This window comes from Lactuca virosa, chromosome 9 (genome assembly GCF_052849685.1).
Source record: "Lactuca virosa cultivar CGN04683 chromosome 9, Lactuca_virosa_CGN04683_v6, whole genome shotgun sequence".
Taxonomy (NCBI): domain Eukaryota; kingdom Viridiplantae; phylum Streptophyta; class Magnoliopsida; order Asterales; family Asteraceae; genus Lactuca; species Lactuca virosa.
The window spans coordinates 21,302,477-21,316,616 of record NC_136434.1 but is presented as its reverse complement, the minus strand read 5'-3'; positions in this window follow the sequence as shown (position 1 = coordinate 21,316,616).

The following is a 14,140-nucleotide window of genomic DNA, read 5'->3' as shown; positions in this document are numbered from 1 at the left end:
CCATGACCATAAATCCATACTAGGGGTAAAAAGACTCATGGGCCTTAACTCAAGGCCCAATAATGTTCTTGGTCCCAAAACTCCCAAAGTCCAAGAGATGGCCCAAAATGGAAGTCCACTGATTATCGCTTCGCTGGGTGTAATTCCTGGTACGCACCGCGTACCAAGCTGCTTTGCTGGGATCGGGGAGTCTCACGAGTACGCGCAATGTACTCCCATTTATGATGTGCGTAAACGTTACAAGGCCAAAAAGTCCATTAAGCACTTAATGCTTAATACCAAACGTCCAAATCATATCTCTAGCTCCAATAGACATCTAGAACCATAAAGTCACTCACTTAGCGACTTTGCATGCCTTAAAAGGTCCCAACTTCAAAATATGGCAATCTACCTCCATAATATGGACCTAAACTCATGCATGGGTGATTCCCGACCCAAAAGACGACAACTTTAAGACTTAGAAGCCTCAAAAACGTCAAGAGGGGCAACTCATAACTTTTGGAATTGCATCAAGCCACCCAATCTCACTCATGGGACCAAAAGTTAACCAAAATCAAGATAGAACTAGATCTAAGCTATGGAACATCAAGTTCAGAGCTTTATACCTCCAAAGAGTGCCAAATGATGATGATGTTCTTGATCTACAAGCTCTCACTCTTCTAATGAAGCTTCAATATGATCTCCTTCCTTCAAAAACACCAAAATACACCTAAAATGACCTTCTAAACTCAAGAACACTAAACTATGGAGTTAGAGTTTCATGGAGACTAATTAGGGACAAAAGGGAGGCTGATAGAAAAGATCCTTGGGACATATTTTTGTAACGACCCAAAAATCAAGGGTAAAAATTTCATTTTTATTATAGCCAAAACATTGATACCATTTATTTCAAACATTCCAAAACATCGTTAATTAAAACATTTATCAGAGTTCATCCCAAAATCATTCGTTGTAGTAATCATAGATGTGTGCATTGCGATCAATCCGAGCCCTTCTTTTCCAAATCGATGATACCTGAAACAATAAACAAACTTGTAAGCACGAAGCTTAGTGAGTTCCCCAGAGCATACCCCACACACAATCTACATGACACATATCACATATCCTGTTAGCTATAAAAGCTACACATATAACACATAAGCCATGCATACGTAAAACCTGTATGAATGCCATGGGCTACCCCACATGGTCTTTACCTAGGACTGCCATGGGCTACCCCACATGGTCTTTACCTAGGACTGCCATGGGCTACCCCTCATGGTCTTACATCTAATGCCATGGGTTACCCCACATGGTCTTTACCTAGGTCTGCCATGGGCTACCCCACATGGTCTTACATCCAATGCCACGGGCTCCCCCCGGGGTCTTCCATGCAAAACACACAATCGCATATCATGTCAAATCACAGAACGACTAACACATATATCATAATCACATAATGGGTCGGCCTTGATGCCTTAGACCCATGGGTATGGTGAGAAGACTCACCTCGAATGCAGAAGCTCTCCGAATGAAATCCTTAGCTGTTGCCCTGTCCGCTTCCTGAATTATCAATACCAATCATTATACCCAATTAGCAATTGGGTCCCATACTATAATCCTTGATCCATGCATGGGGTAAAATAACCATTCTACCCCCGGCCCAGTATGATTCCAAAACTAAGGCCCACCCAAACAAAATCCCAACCCTATAATGTCCATAATCCAGTCAATGGCCCAATAATAATCCAAACACTTAAGCCCAAAATGCTAAAAACCACTCGTGGCCCAATCCATGGCCCAATTTTCCAAATTGGCCCCAAGACCATAGTGGGCCTCCACAAATAAAATATCAACCCAAAACCCGATGGCCCATCAGCGCCCAAAACAACAAATCCCAGAAGATGGCCCAAACCGAAACCCAAAAACCAAAATCCCATTCTACTGAGTACGCGGGGCGTACTCAACTTGTACACTAAGCGTACTGGCTTAAGGGCTTGTACGCTGCGCGTACAGGCTTGTACGCCCAACGTACTCCTCCTGTTGACCAACCCTCAATCGTAGCTCTTAATCCATTAAGCCAGGACGTCTAAAACCTCAAGATGACTAAATATAAGTGACTTGATCCATAAAGTCGAATGCTTTAAGCCTTTGCATGGCTTAATGAACCCCAAACACCAAAGATGAATTCCAAAAGGTCAAAATCACTCCCAAAATGTCTTAAAACTTCTTAATACCTTAAGACCTCAGCCCAAACTTCCAGATCTGATTTCAGGGGACTTCTTAAGTCATAAAGTTTCCAACTTTATGACTTATCATAACTCAATGGGGCCTAAATCTAAACCCTAAGTCCCACGCTTCATCAAATGACTACCAAATCATGCATGGAAGGTTTATAACCCTCAAGGTCCAAACTTTATGACTCCATAACCTCAATAAGGACCAAATAAGAGGCTCAAAGGTTCTTGAGTAACTTCTACTCACAAGAACTACCTTAAAGGGACCAAAACCATAACAATGTACCACTTAGCTAGATCTACATGAAAAAGATGTCAAGGTTGAGAATTTATACCTCCAGAAGATAGATCTAGGTGCACAAAGCTTGGATCCAAAAGCTCCAAGTCAAACAATGACTCTTCAAGAAGTTCCTTCTTCCTCCTCTAGAACCAAAACACACCAAAAATCACTCTGAAGCTCTAAAATGACTCAAATGGGGGCTAAGGGTCGATTTCTAGGGTTTAGAGGGGTGGAGGCTGAAGATATTAGGGTCAGGTTATCAGATAAGGAGCTTAAATAGGGTCTGAGACCCTAAAATAGGGTTCTGGTCTGACTGGCGTACGCCCAGCGTACTCCGAAGAACCTTCGTGACCATCCTGGTCATTACGCCCAGCGTACTCCAAGGTACGCCCCGTGTACTTGGCTAAGCCTGAAAACCATGAAACTTTCGATGGCCATAACTTCCTCGTTATAAAACCCGATTCTGACGATCCTTATATCCACAGAAAGGTAACGAGAAACCCTACACTTCTATCAACTCATACCTTTCTTAAAACTTTTCGAAAAAAAATCCATTTTTCACAAAAACCCGAACTAACACTTTACCGAAATACCCCTAGGCTCCAAAACACGAACCGAACACCCGAATCACTTCTAATACATCACCCGCACCCAAATGGGCCTAGATCTCACCTTTTTAAAAGCCCCAATCCATATGATGACCGATCTCCAGGCCACATCCACAGACTAGGAGTCGATTCGGAACAGGAGGTTACAATTTTTCTTTAAATAGTGCTTAAACCCTAAATATTAGGGTTTTGTGTCTAGACACGTACGTCGCGCGTACCCACATTGTACGCCGCACGTATGTGCATGGCATCCGCGACTCACTTACTCGTGTACGCCTTGCGTACATGGGGCAGTACACCCTGCGTACGGCACACCCTGTGACAACCGTCAAAATTGAGTCAAGTCAAAGTCAAACAAAGTCAACAAGTCAAAACCAATCGACTCAATTAACCCTTGTATATTAGGGTTTACACTATGTAATTACTGTACAATGCAATATTTTAATGAGAGAAACATTATTTGGAAAGTTCGTGTGTTGAATTTCCTAAGTCTCAAATGCAGTAAACATTGAACCAAAACGATAAAAAAATTATTGCACACTCATCGGGAGTGTGTACGACACTAAAACACGGTTTAACGGGGTTTACGAACCTTGCGTTGTGAAGCCGGACACTCAAATTAATCACAAACGAAACCTCTCTAAATCGTTTTCACTCTATCTCTTTCTATTTGAAATCTCTCCCAAATCTCTCTCAAAAGTTACTTTAACTTTTTGTAATCATTCGGGCCATCCCGACCCTTAACCGAGTCAAAAACCACTTGAAACGAGGTAAAAACGGGTAAAATAACCTTAAGGAACCAAAACCCTCCTATTAGAAGCGAAAACTCTCTTGAGAAGCCTCTCAGGACCGAAGCCTCTCAGGACCGAAGCCTCTCATGAGAAGCCTCTCAGGACCGAAGCCTCTCATTAGAAGCCTCTCAGGACAGAAGCCTCGCATGAGAAGCCTCTCAGACAGCCCATGCGAGAGGTCTCGCAGACGGCCCCTTTTTACCGGTTTTTCGACTACGACTTCGTTTTAACTCCGTTTTTCATTATTTTAACGTGGGATTTTCATCCAAAACTTTATTTTATAAACTAAGGCCCCAAAATATATAAATCTCCAGGGTTTTTATAAAAATGTATTAAAAGAATTGGTGGTTGAACTAATTATTGAGGGAATATTTGCTTTTCCTTATTTTATGACAAAAGCAAACCACCACCACCTCACTCTATGATCAGCCACTCTTTCCCACTACCCCTTGTCACCTTGGTGGACCTTTACACCCAATCTCCAGCTCTTCCCACGTTCTAAGAGCTGGAGAATTGGTCATCTCTCCTCATTCTCATTAACTTCTTTCATTCTACACTTAGCAACCAAAGAACACTCTCCAAAATTCTCTCATCTTTTCTCTCAACTTCAAGAACTTCAAGGCTTTCTCCAGGGATTTCTTTCTTCAATTAGTAAGTATCTTCATCATTCATATAATTATTACACTCCATTCTACTCAAATCATTGATATCTTACACAAATTCCATCTTATTCGGTGTTAGATTCTCGAATCATCAAGACATCTTCTTAGTGTTCTTGGGTTGAACACTTCCTCTCTCTTACTTTCATCTACTGAAACCACATAGGGTGAGTTCATACCCCTACATTTACATGTTTTCTTAAGTTTTAAGGGGGGAATACAAGTAAAATCATCAAGAACACAATTAAACTTTTTCTAACAGATTACATCAGAAAAGATGAACTTCGATCACGGACTGTTTTGGTCAACTTAAATATTTTAGTTTTCAAAACTGTTCCAGGTGCAAGTAGTTCAAACTCTTAGATTTAAAATGGCTACTTGCACATCTCCATGTGATTTTTCTTCAATTTATGGTGATTTTTACAAAACTGCCTATCATTTCAGAGGCAAACCCGGACCAGTCTGTGATTATGAACATTTTCACCTCTGTTAGAGATCACTAAAAATCATGATAAAATTTACCAACAAACTAGACTCATATTCCAAACTCTCAGAATTTGCGGATTTGGATTTAGAGCTTTGATGATTTTTCTATAAATTTTCTAAGAACAGTAACAGAAACTGTATACAACAAAAAGTTGCTGTCAATTTCATTTCACCTTGTAACATGTTGAGCAAGGTGTATATCTTTATGTGATTATATGTTATTGCAATATATGACATTTTATCTTAATATTTAGACACACATCAGTTTACAAATGGATTTGGACATATAAAATATAAAGAATAACAAGTGATTATAATCAAAGTACAACCGATACATTCAAACATTTAATAAACTATTTTGAATATAGTTTGCATACATTACTACGTACTACCCTTGGTTGATAAACTATAATAGGTATAGTTTATGATACATTACATAATACATACATTTAAAAAGGGTACATTTATACAAAGGATATTTTCATTAAGCAAGGTACGGCCATACGGTACCAAGTTTTCATAACACGTAATTCCGTTAATGACTTTATGAAACATTACATAACACATACATTTAAAAAGGGTACATTTATACAAAGGATATTTTCATTAAGCAAGGTACGGCCATACGGTACCAAGTTTTCATTACACTACACGTAAATTCGTTAATGACTTCTGTGAGACATTCGATTCAATTTACAAATAAGTCATGTATTATAACCAGAGTCTCCTCGAGGGAGAGCGTGATACTTGTGTATAGATCTATATTGGGTTTGACAAACCCACACCTAAACTGCATGTAACAGTTAGACCGATAGGTCTGGGGTGACAAATGTCATAACATTTCCGACGCCTGAAGAACGTCGTTTCAGGCCAACTAGGTCATAGCATGGTTATAATAACTCACATGTGGTATTAACAAACATAGAATTTACGGGGATTTCACTAAAATCAAACGAGTTTATGTCGATTTAAACTTGCATTGTTTTACTATAAGGAACGAACACTACTTGTACATTTCGGTCTTTGGGTTTTAAGACTACATTTACACATTAAGGAAAATATTGGATTTTCTGGAACGAACACTACTTTTACAAGAAAAGGCTTTCATAAACTCACATTAAATATAAACAAACATAGAATTTACGGGGATTTCACTAAAATCAAACGAGTTTATGTCGATTTAAACTTGCATTGTTTTACTATAAGGAACGAACACTACTTGTACATTTCGGTCTTTGGGTTTTAAGACTACATTTACACATTAAGGAAAATATTGGATTTTCTGGAACGAACACTACTTTTACAAGAAAAGGCTTTAATAAACTCACATGAAGTATTAATGAATATTGGAATTTACGGGAACTTCATTAAAATTAAACGAGTTTATGTCGATTTAAACTTACATTATTTATTATAAGTCAGAAAAGTTACTTATACATTTCGGTCTTTGGATTTAAGACTACATATACATTTTAAGGAAAATATTGGATTTTCTAAAACAAATAATACTTTTATAAACGAAAGGCTTTTAATAATACTAAACAAAAGCTTATGAACTCACCAACCTTTGTGTTGACACGTTTTCAAACAACTTGTATTCTCAGGAAATCATTAAACAGGTAACCAAGTGCATTTGAGGATGGGACGCTAAGGCGTCTACTATTTCATATTTTGTCAACATAATGTAATTGATTCGTAAACATGTAATTCATACAATGATGTAACTTTTTCAATTATATATATGTTGGTTGGGTTTGCTTGAATTACTATTACAATTGTTGTTATGATACTATACATGAAGTCCTCCACCCTCGGACGTTTCCGCCATCCTTGGTTTGGGGGTGTGACAGATTGGTATCAGAGAACAGTTTATAGTGAATTAAGTATATCAAACCACATAAGATATACAAACTATAAACACAATTGGGACTAATAGTCTCTGATTTGTGCATTTTTCAAATAAATATACTTTTAGAAAATAAATGATTTTCTTGATTAAAGTATACATACATACATTACATGCTCGCATGGTATCATAACTAGCGAAAACATAAAGCAAAAGAAGAAGAGTTGAACATTTTGAGTATGCCTTAGTATATGTGGATTAAGTCTGGGAAGGATATAGCCTGATCAACTATATCTGTCCGGGAATTGACTTGCATAGACCGGGGGATGGTCAGGATGGGCAACAAATCTAACAAACCTAATAACACACTACAAAGGATACTTTAAGAACTCAAAACTAAACATTTACAAATACTATAGGAGTATTTTGTGTTACTATAATAAATTATCTGAGAATTAAATAGGTCTTTATTTATAGATCAATAGCTGCTAAGTGGATGCGCTAAGGTCATATGTAACTAAGATGCTATAGACTTAGAATTTATGTATCTTTGTTTCACTTCCTGTCCTTGTTTGGTTGTGGTCTTGGAGTTAGGGTCATCTATTCGAAGGACTATTATATCTTAATCACATATGACTGGTATGCACTTTGCAACTAATAAAGTAACCGATAAAGATCTTTTTAAAACATAAATATATTAATTATGTCTCGACTAAATTAGTATGTGTGAAACTTTTACAAACGGTCATATACTTGGAAACAAGGAAACTCAAATAAAATATTTTATACTTTCATTTTACCTCATAACCTAATGTATTGGGTCAATTAAAAGTATAAAATCGTATTCATCGACGATATCTTGATCTACTCGCGAACCGAAGACTTCGTAGTGTACTGTGATGCTTCGAATCAAGGCCTCGGATGTGTGCTCATGCAGAGAGGGAAGGTTATCGCGTATGCATCAAGACAGCTTAAGACGCACGAGGTTAATTATACTACGCACGACCTGGAATTTAGAGCAGTAGTATTCGCTTTGAAGATCTGGAGACACTACCTCTACGGCACGAAATGCACTATCTTCACTGATCACAAAAGTCTTCAGCATATCCTCAATCAGAAAGAGCTCAACATGCGACAGAGGAGATGGGTAGAGTTGTTGAATGACTACGAGTGCGGAATTCGTTATCATCCGAGCAAGGCCAATGTAGTGGCCGATGCTCTAAGCAGGAAGGAGTACTCGGGACGCCGAGTAAAATCCTTAACAATGACAATCCATTCCCACCTGACCATACAAATCAAGGAAGCTCAACTGGAAGCTTTGAAACCAGAAAAGGTGGCAGGAGAGACATTAAGGGGAATGGATAAAAACTTAAAAGTCAAGGATGATGGAGCACGTTATATCATGAACCGGATTTGGACACCGAAGTTCGGTGGACTCCGAGACGTCGTCATGAATGAAGCACACAAGACTCGATACTCCATCCATCCCGGGTCGGATAAGATGTATCTGGACCTCAAGAAATTATACCGGTGGCCGAACATGAAAGCTGAGATTGCTACCTATGTGAGCAAGTGCCTGACTTGCGCCAAGGTCAAAATCGAATACCAGAAACCATCCGGGCTATTACAACAGCCGGATATACCTGAGTGGAAGTGGGAATGAATAACCATGGACTTCATAACCAAGCTGCCTAAGACATCGGGCGGGCTTGACACCATATGGGTAATCGTAGACAGATTGACCAAATCAGCACACTTCCTACCGATAAAAGAAACCGACAAGATGGAGAAGCTGACTAGAACGTACATCAAAGAGATTGTACGACTCCATGGTGTGCCGATATCCATTATCTCCGATAGAGATAGTAGATTTACCTCACGGTTTTGGCAGTCTCTACAAAAATCCTTGGGAACTAGGCTTGACATGAGTACGGCCTACCACCCACAAACTGACGGACAGAGCGAACGAACCATTCAAACGTTGGAAGACATGTTAAGAGCTTGTGTGATAGACTTCGGTAAAGCATGGGATACCCATCTACCGCTTATCGAATTCTCCTACAATAACAACTATCATACTAGCATCAAAGTCGCTCCATTCGAAGCTCTTTACGGTCGCAAATGCAGATCACCCCTATGTTGGGCTGAGGTGGGGGATACACAGCTATCTAGAGGGCAAGTCTCTAATAGCACCCTCACTGGCCCTGAAATCATAAGGGAAAAGAGTCTCGAGATCGGCAAAAGATTTACGCAGACAAACAACGCAAACCCTTGGAATTCCAGGTGGGTGATCGTGTACTACTAAACGTTTCCCCTTGGAAAGGAATGATACGATTCGGCAAACGCGGGAAACTAAATCCAAGGTACATCGGGCCATTCGAAATCCTTGCTAGGATTGGGCCAGTAGCATACAAACTTCGATTACCTTAGGAACTCGACAAAGTACATCCCACATTTCACGTGTCGAACCTAAAGAAGTGTTTGTCTGATGAGACACTCGTAATACCACTCGACGAAATCGAAGTTAACAAAAATCTCCACTTCGTGGAGGAACCAGTCGAAATCATGGATCGGGAAATCAAACAAACGAAACAAAGTCGTATTCCCATCGTGAATGTCCGTTGGAACGCTAAACGAGGGCCTGAGTTCACCTGGGAACGCGAAGATCAAATGAAACAAAAATACCCACATTTTTTCCCAAACTCTTGATGTCCCAGTCAAATGCAAATTTCGGGACGAAATTCCTTCTAACGGGGGGATGATGTGACAACCGTCAAAATTGAGTCAAGTCAAAGTCAAAAAAAGTCAACAAGTCAAAACCAATCGACCCAATTAACCCTTGTATATTAGGGTTTACACTATGTAATTACTGTACAATGCAATATTTTAATGAGATAAACATTATTTGGAAAGTTCGTGTGTTGAATTTCCTAAGTCTCAAATGCAGTAAACATTGAACCAAAACGATAAAAAAATTATTGCACACTCATCGGGAGTGTGTACGACACTAAAACACGGTTTAACGGGGTTTACGAACCTTGCGTTGTGAAGCCGGACACTCAAATTAATCACAAACGAAACCTCTCTAAATCGTTTTCACTCTATCTCTTTCTATTTGAAATCTCTCCCAAATCTCTCCCAAATCTCTCTCAAAAGTTACTTTAACTTTTTGTAATCATTCGGGCCATCCCGACCCTTAACCGAGTCAAAAACCACTTGAAACGAGGTAAAAACGGGTAAAATAACCTTAAGGAACCAAAACCCTCCTATTAGAAGCGAAAACTCTCTTGAGAAGCCTCTCAGGACCGAAGCCTCTCAGGACCGAAGCCTCTCATGAGAAGCCTCTCAGGACCGAAGCCTCTCATTAGAAGCCTCTCAGGACAGAAGCCTCGCATGAGAAGCCTCTCAGACAGCCCATGCGAGAGGTCTCGCAGACGGCCCCTTTTTACCGGTTTTTCGACTACGACTTCGTTTTAACTCCGTTTTTCATTATTTTAACGTGGGATTTTCATCCAAAACTTTATTTTATAAACTAAGGCCCCAAAATATATAAATCTCCAGGGTTTTTATAAAAATGTATTAAAAGAATTGGTGGTTGAACTAATTATTGAGGGAATATTTGCTTTTCCTTATTTTATGACAAAAGCAAACCACCACCACCTCACTCTATGATCAGCCACTCTTTCCCACTACCCCTTGTCACCTTGGTGGACCTTTACACCCAATCTCCAGCTCTTCCCACGTTCTAAGAGCTGGAGAATTGGTCATCTCTCCTCATTCTCATTAACTTCTTTCATTCTACACTTAGCAACCAAAGAACACTCTCCAAAATTCTCTCATCTTTTCTCTCAACTTCAAGAACTTCAAGGCTTTCTCCAGGGATTTCTTTCTTCAATTAGTAAGTATCTTCATCATTCATATAATTATTACACTCCATTCTACTCAAATCATTGATATCTTACACAAATTCCATCTTATTCGGTGTTAGATTCTCGAATCATCAAGACATCTTCTTAGTGTTCTTGGGTTGAACACTTCCTCTCTCTTACTTTCATCTACTGAAACCACATAGGGTGAGTTCATACCCCTACATTTACATGTTTTCTTAAGTTTTAAGGGGGGAATACAAGTAAAATCATCAAGAACACAATTAAACTTTTTCTAACAGATTACATCAGAAAAGATGAACTTCGATCACGGACTGTTTTGGTCAACTTAAATATTTTAGTTTTCAAAACTGTTCCAGGTGCAAGTAGTTCAAACTCTTAGATTTAAAATGGCTACTTGCACATCTCCATGTGATTTTTCTTCAATTTATGGTGATTTTTACAAAACTGCCTATCATTTCAGAGGCAAACCCGGACCAGTCTGTGATTATGAACATTTTCACCTCTGTTAGAGATCACTAAAAATCATGATAAAATTTACCAACAAACTAGACTCATATTCCAAACTCTCAGAATTTGCGGATTTGGATTTAGAGCTTTGATGATTTTTCTATAAATTTTCTAAGAACAGTAACAGAAACTGTATACAACAAAAAGTTGCTGTCAATTTCATTTCACCTTGTAACATGTTGAGCAAGGTGTATATCTTTATGTGATTATATGTTATTGCAATATATGACATTTTATCTTAATATTTAGACACACATCAGTTTACAAATGGATTTGGACATATAAAATATAAAGAATAACAAGTGATTATAATCAAAGTACAACCGATACATTCAAACATTTAATAAACTATTTTGAATATAGTTTGCATACATTACTACGTACTACCCTTGGTTGATAAACTATAATAGGTATAGTTTATGATACATTACATAATACATACATTTAAAAAGGGTACATTTATACAAAGGATATTTTCATTAAGCAAGGTACGGCCATACGGTACCAAGTTTTCATAACACGTAATTCCGTTAATGACTTTATGAAACATTACATAACACATACATTTAAAAAGGGTACATTTATACAAAGGATATTTTCATTAAGCAAGGTACGGCCATACGGTACCAAGTTTTCATTACACTACACGTAAATTCGTTAATGACTTCTGTGAGACATTCGATTCAATTTACAAATAAGTCATGTATTATAACCAGAGTCTCCTCGAGGGAGAGCGTGATACTTGTGTATAGATCTATATTGGGTTTGACAAACCCACACCTAAACTGCATGTAACAGTTAGACCGATAGGTCTGGGGTGACAAATGTCATAACATTTCCGACGCCTGAAGAACGTCGTTTCAGGCCAACTAGGTCATAGCATGGTTATAATAACTCACATGTGGTATTAACAAACATAGAATTTACGGGGATTTCACTAAAATCAAACGAGTTTATGTCGATTTAAACTTGCATTGTTTTACTATAAGGAACGAACACTACTTGTACATTTCGGTCTTTGGGTTTTAAGACTACATTTACACATTAAGGAAAATATTGGATTTTCTGGAACGAACACTACTTTTACAAGAAAAGGCTTTCATAAACTCACATTAAATATAAACAAACATAGAATTTACGGGGATTTCACTAAAATCAAACGAGTTTATGTCGATTTAAACTTGCATTGTTTTACTATAAGGAACGAACACTACTTGTACATTTCGGTCTTTGGGTTTTAAGACTACATTTACACATTAAGGAAAATATTGGATTTTCTGGAACGAACACTACTTTTACAAGAAAAGGCTTTAATAAACTCACATGAAGTATTAATGAATATTGGAATTTACGGGAACTTCATTAAAATTAAACGAGTTTATGTCGATTTAAACTTACATTATTTATTATAAGTCAGAAAAGTTACTTATACATTTCGGTCTTTGGATTTAAGACTACATATACATTTTAAGGAAAATATTGGATTTTCTAAAACAAATAATACTTTTATAAACGAAAGGCTTTTAATAATACTAAACAAAAGCTTATGAACTTACCAACCTTTGTGTTGACACATTTTCAAACAACTTGTATTTTCAGGAAATCATTAAACAGGTAACCAAGTGCATTTGAGGATGGGACGCTAAGGCGTCTACTATTTCATATTTTGTCAACATAATGTAATTGATTCGTAAACATGTAATTCATACAATGATGTAACTTTTTCAATTATATATATGTTGGTTGGGTTTGCTTGAATTACTATTACAATTGTTGTTATGATACTATACATGAAGTCCTCCACCCTCGGACGTTTCCGCCATCCTTGGTTTGGGGGTGTGACACACCCCAAGCCCAAAAGATTAAGTACAAGATCTTCAAAGCCCAAAATCAAAATTAAATGAATAACCAATTCAATTAAATAGATACCTTAGAATTACCGGGCGTTACACTTAAATGTTTAGATCACCATATTTATTTATTTTTTTAAAAACTCGTGTAGTACAGAGGTCTAATAACTAGTTAACATTATAACACCAAGCCTTCAGAATAAAAATAAAAAAGGATTTTAAAGATAGCTAAGTGTTTTTAGCATTTTTCAATCATAATACACCTACTAAGAGGTAATTCTGATTATAAACATTAAAAACTAATGTTTAAATGTAGCAAGTCATTTATCTAGCAAGTGCATATCATGTATATGTTTATGTTTTAAATTACAATGTCGAAAACAATTTGTTCTAAGATGTAGCATTCTATTCTTTAACATGTGTTATACGATGTAATTTTATCGTTGTTTGTAGATGTAGTTCGTTTTCTATCGTATTCTATATGATATAATTTCAATGATTTTTAGTGATTTCAATTAGTTTGTAGAGATTTTGATAAACATATATCAAAAAACAACTGTAACGTCCCGAAAAAACAACTGTAACGTCCCGGAAATATTTTATCCACAGCTATAAGCATAAAGTTTGGTGAGTTCTCTAGTATACCACATATTCTATCATATATACAATGCATCCACGCAAAGTTCTCGGCTCTTGCGCCGACCTGCCAAATCGCCTATCAAGATGCTTACATAACAATCATATATGAAATAACAGGTCCACCCCAAGCCCGACTGAATGTTATGGGCCAAATCAGAGTCTTACAGTCACATCTTGCCATGGGCCAAGTCATGGATTTTTTGTGTCATTGCCAGGGGTCAGATCCCGGTCTTTACTTGTACAAGTGTAGGGCCCAAATTCTGGTCTTCCATACAATTTCCATGGTGTAAACCCTGGTCTTACATATAAAACATAAAATCAAATGTAGTCAGGGTTCAGATAGAAAGTTGAACAAATGATTCGCCCGA